The following is a 5,941-nucleotide window of genomic DNA, read 5'->3' as shown; positions in this document are numbered from 1 at the left end:
GGACCCCGCAGGGCCGCCCACCCCGCACTCACGGACTTTTCCCCCATAAATTATAACTTTGTATCGCTTGACGAGGATCTGATAAGGTTTGACAGACAAATCCTAAGGAACAGATTAAAGGATTTTGTTGGAATAAAAGATTCTGGATTTTCTTACCTCTGAAAGTAGCCGTTTTCTGCTTTCAAAAACAATTATATTTAATTTGTTGAAGTTGAGAATACTAACTTGAAAGTATTAATTTAAAAAAATTGAAGATTTTGGATTTTAAAACAAATTGCAGAACTTTTCATCCTGCTGTAGAGTTCGTCTTTGCAGGCTGGTTCTCTTGGTGGCAGAGCAGCGGACCCGCTGGGCTCGGTCACCCCGTCAGGGCGGTCACCCCTCACAGCAGCGGGCAATGTTCATCCTTACACAGGTCTGACTCCGATGTCTTTCCCCACAGGAGGGCAGAGTATGAACRGTCGTCCACAGGGTGTGACTGTGTRGSCGGCGGAAGGAATTGCCTTTCTGAGACGCTTCCTAATGTTTCTGAAAATCAACAAAGAAAAACTACGAGTGCCAAATTTGTTGTCAATCTGCACCTCTAAAATCAACACGAATTTGATACGATCTTTGCTACTGAGTACTATCACACGGGGCGGCTAAAAACCTCCCCATCCTCAAGCTCTGGGTTCCTCACGGGATGAGTGGTCACAAAGCTGGGCTGGAGGAGGTGTCACCTCTCCTGTCACCTCTCCTGTCACCTCTCCTGTCACCTCTCCTGTCACCTCTCCTGCCGCTGCCGATGTGCGATGTGCATGGAGCTGCCTTAGGGTGGCTGCTCACTCAGCTCTGGGTGTGCCAAAGAAGAGCCCTTACCTGCTCTGGCTCTGTGATCACCATCAGGTACGAGTGGCCCAAAAATAAACACTTTCCTGGAACAGGAGGAKGCGGCAGCTGCTGCTTTCCACKGCCTAGTGTTTGAGCACMAGCCCATCAGCAGCATCTGCATGGGACTCTTCCTTCTCACACCCTGACTATTGCTATCTTCCCTTCGGGACATCTTTTCCATTCATGCAGAAACATGGATCTATACTTTGCAAACTCTCTTTGGGTTTTGCATCATTTAACCTTCCTATAGGTTAGAACTGGACACCCCTCAAAACACCACCTTTTCCCCAAGACAAGGGTTCTTGCCTTCCATCATTGCCTGCACAAGTTCATAATAGAAAACCCAGGTTTTCAGTTTCCAGAAGCTTTTGGTCTATTCCAACATTGCTAAATGCCTTGTCCCACATTCCCAGCATTTGCAAATAGTTTGCATCTCTGCTGAATCTTTCTTTGGATTCTGCATTACATCTGTTCACTCTTTGTCTTATTACTTTCCTAGAGCCATTACAAACAAAGACCCCATCAGGTGAGCCTGGAATGGAGTGGGGGGGGGAGGGGGCAGAAAAAAGGAGTGTAAGGTAGAAGAAGTCTTGGGATTGGAGCTAAATCTGAAGCTGGGATGGATATGGAGGGCTCAGCTGACCATAAATAGSCCAAACATCTGCAGTGTGTCCTGGGTGCTGCACTGATGTCCTGGGCTGCATGGATAGACATGCACCTGGCAGGGGCTGGGAAGGGATTGCTCCCTTTACCTGGCACTCATKAGATCACACCAGTGGTGTTGTGTTTAGGCCTTGCAATGCAAGAAAAACTTCTATGAACTGGAATAAGTTCAGAGGAAAGCCATGAAGATGTCTGAGGCCTGGAGCATATGTCCAATGAGGAGCAGTGGAAGGAACAAGCCTTTTTCAGCCTGGAGGAGAAGTAGAAGTGAGCTGAGGTAGATGCAAAACAGCCATCTGAATTTCTGATTAACCAATGGAGATCAAGTATATAAGYGATCCATCTCAGTTTTGAGCAAGTACAACAGGAGGCCAGACTGGCTGAGTGAAGAATTCTGAATCATGTTTAAATWAAAAAATTAAGAATGTGGGGGGTGGAAGCAGCATTGAAACTACCCAAGAGACATACACAGGTATTGTATGGACGCGCAGGAACAGAACTGGAAAAGTCAGAGTTCATCTTGACCTAGCTGAAGACCAAGGACAGAACGGAAAGTGCAGCACTTTACCCTTCCCCCAGCTGCTCCAAGTTTATGAAGAGCCTTTCTCTGTCACAAGACAGATGACGTTTATTTTAGTGTCCTTTCTCTTTTCCAAGTACAGAATCAGCACAACCTATGGTCCACCTGACAGAGACACAGGATGCAGCTGAATGGTGGTACCTGGGACCACACTGTCTTCTGAACCTGAAGCTCATCCTGCTCACCGCAGAGTTGTGGGCCCTTAAGGCAGGCAGACAAACCAGATGCWAACTGATTTCCACCTGTCCATTTGACTGCATTCCTCCTCCAGCCAGCCCCTTTCATGATATCATGGCCAAAAAGCCACACACCTTCCAAGATCCATCAACTGCAGCTATGGAAAGGCAGAGCTCCCTTCCCTTCTGCCAGGGGAGCCAGAATTCCCAGAGGGTGACTGTGAAGCCTGTACCCACCAACAAGCTGTTGTGTAACATTGGATGAATGATGCCCTCACAGATGTGCTCCCATAGCTGGCACAGTGGGGGAAGCCCTTTACCCATTGAATTCCAAGTATTAACTGAATCATCTCCCCAGAAGGGAGGAGGACAGGCAGGACAGTGGCCTGATGCTGTTCAGCAGTGCTCTGCCTTCTTGTCTTACCCATTCTTGGCCAGGGCCTTGCAAGGTGCAGGTATTTGTATTTGGCAAGATCCAGATGTGATTTTCTGCTAGATGCAGGCAGGCAGCATGGATCATCCTGTATGCCAGAAGCCCCAAGGAGACTGGTAGGGGCTGGTCATAGGGAAGGCAGGCAGGAGACAGGTTCAGCCTCATGCCTAAATCCAGGCTACCTTAAATTCCAAGGCTACTGTCTTACATGTGTTAACAAAATGTACATAGCAACCTATGTGAAAAAACTTCAGCACCATTCCCATAGGYAACCAGAGGCTTTCCTTTTGAGCTGAGATGGTGTTGCTCTCAGTCTGGTTTCTTCTGRAAGTACTCCATCCCCAGTGCATCCTGGCTGTCCCACTTCAGACTTCTGGATCTCAAACAGCTGAAAGCCCCACTCACTTCTGCAAGACTCAGAGCTGTGTGGTTCTGCCCTGTGCTTCACATGTCCATGCAGGGTGTTTYTCCAGGTGGTGGGTGTCTCTCTGTCTTCCAGGAAATAATTACTCACCATAGCAGCCAGCAAAAGTCTCTGCATCGGGTTCATCAAACACAGTATTTCTGCAACTGTGGCCCTCTCAGTCAGGGATGGAAATACCCCTATGCATCACAACAGAACAGGGCTCTGAAAAGAGGATGTGGGGACAGAAATGATAACATCTCTCTTTGCCAGCTAAGAAGTGGCTGTGGCTGTCAGACACAAAACCTGTGGTGRTGATGATGAGCAAGGCCTCTCTCATGGGCATGCAGTGCAGTGTTGGCCCTGCTTGGGTGCTTGATGGTAGTTGCCACCAATGTTCCACTGTGCTCTTTTGTTGTGCTGTTTTGGGCAGGAGAGAGCTGGACATCTGGTGAGATGACAGAGATGACGGAGCCCCTGGTGTATAATGGAACCATCCAGGGAGCAACCAGAGCCAAACCAAGGCTTCTTTGCTTGAACTCCTTGATAGGGAAGTAAAACTCCTAAAAGCAGAGTTCCTGGTTGGCCACTCCAACTGCTACTTCTTTTAATAAAAACACCCCTCTCCCACTGGAATGATCCTGCTTCCTTTGAACTGTCTCTCTCCCACACGGTGTTTGCTGCAGCAGCAATCTCAGCTCAGCCAGGCCAGCCTCTGGCTGCCTTGTGCCATGCACTACTGTGYTCCTCACTGGCTCTCCCACAGCTGGTAAGCCCTGCTTTGAGGCAATCAGAGACTCAAACTACTGTCTTTGGTGGTGGTTTATTTGTTAGATTCAAGCATATTWTTAAACAAAACACTGCTCTGCATATCACATCACACAGTTTTCATATGGTCATTGTGTCTTCCAGGTGAAATAGTTTGAACCTGGAAGTTGATCACAGTTTGAACCTGACTTTAAAGAAAATGTTGCTGTTAGAAAGTAAACTGAGGTCCAGACAATATCCCCAGAAGCATTTGATAACTTGCAAGACTTGGCAGCCAGATCAGAAACCAACAGCCTCTACCACCAAAACGAGGAGAAGAAACAGCAGGCTAAATCTTTCTCCTATCACCCCACAAGCAAGGGCACCAGCAGCTCTTTTCCAGCCATGGTCTCCCTTCTGGAGCAGCATATGTGCATGGACACAGACACACCCAGAGGAGCCATGRAACTGTCTTCCTGCGAGAAGAAAGGCAGCTGGTCCTGCAGCAGCTCCCTGGTCATCACATCTAACACCCATGAACAGGGAAGGCTGCCTGTRTTTCTGATGTTCTGTTTTGTGCAAAGTCTTCTTTTATAGCACATGCACACTGCTAAAGCTCTCACCCATGTTGCCACAGACTAGCAACTGTTCCTGAATCCAGCTGCTCTAGGAAAAACTGGAAAATAACCCTTGCCTGTGCCTTGAAGCCTCTGCTGAATTATGGTTTCTGACCACCTGGCCAGACCAACTGCTTGCTCTGCCTGAGCAGAGGAACCATCTGCAGCTGCCAGTTCAGGCAGGCTGCTCCTGTCTGTTGAAGGAAAGGATTTAACCCTTCTGGGTCTGCACTGGACCTTACAATACTGATTTTATATTTTTATAGCCTGAGCTAACACACACAGGCTCACTTCTGCTGCCGCACGATGGAATTCCTTAATTTTGTATCCATTTCTGCAATTATAGATGCCTCAGCTTTGGTCTTCCAAGTTGCTCATAACTTACAAGTGAAAAGTATATCCGTGGGTAAATGACCTTTATTTTTGTCATTGAGAAGCAAATATCCTACCTTCTCTTAGGGACCCTCAGAAAGGGGGTTTCCCCTACAGCCACTGTATGGGGGTCTTACGCTACTGCTSCCCTGAGCCACTGCATGGTTGTGGGGACCATGGTGACACTGACCTTTCCCCCTTGCTGCTCTTGCTGGGGATGGAAAGGTTTTCACTCTTATCAGGTGGGAAAGACCATTTACAGACCCACAGATTTTACCTGGCAGTAGTCACTTTGGACAAATGCAAGTTCCATTCGTATTCCTCTTGCCTTTCACAAGGTGGCCAACGCTTTGCAATTGGATGCCATGTAGCTGGGAATGGCTTCTGTGGGAATGAACCCATGCCTCAGTCCCTTGGAGGGCCAGCTGAAAGTCACTGCTGGCAAGGGGAAGCMGGCTGCATGGTGTGGGTGGAGCAGCAAGGGTCCACTGCCCCTTTGCGCAGTGCCAGGAGGCCTGATGAACCCTGCCCAATTGTCACTTTGTGCCAGTTGGGACCTGGGCTGCACARTTGTAAAGAGCTTCCAGAGAGAGGCAGGAGCACAAACTGGCATCTCAGTGAAGCCCATGAAGACCAGTGGAGCCTGGGAGTTTTCAGACAGAGGTTTGAAGCTGGCTCTCATTTCTAGCTCAGTGTGTTCTTGCCCCCCATGCCTCTCCCTGACCCAGATGTGGTGCTCTGGGCCCCAGAAGGCACAAGCACTGCTCCAGGCCCAGCATGCAGCTCTTTGTTRTGCAGGAAAAGGGGCTGCCAGCACCAGCCCGTGGGGAACCTGACTGTGAAGGGGAGATGGAGGGGAAGGTGGGTTGRGATGCTCAGTCTGCATCATGGACAAGAGATACGGGCAGCAGTGACAGCCAGTGAAGGGGAGGATTGCTGCTCACTGCTGTGCCCTGTACATGCTGATGAGGAAGAAAGCATGTCTGCAGAGGCACRGTACCTGTGTGAAGGATCCTCCACCATTCTGACACAAGCTTTCCTGCAGCCTCRAGGGTGACTTGGGCTTATTTACCTGAGCAG

Source organism: Malurus melanocephalus, unplaced genomic scaffold, assembly GCF_030028575.1.
Source record: "Malurus melanocephalus ecotype Western Australia unplaced genomic scaffold, MMel_1.1 scaffold_293, whole genome shotgun sequence".
Taxonomy (NCBI): domain Eukaryota; kingdom Metazoa; phylum Chordata; class Aves; order Passeriformes; family Maluridae; genus Malurus; species Malurus melanocephalus.
This window is presented reverse-complemented; position numbering follows the sequence as displayed.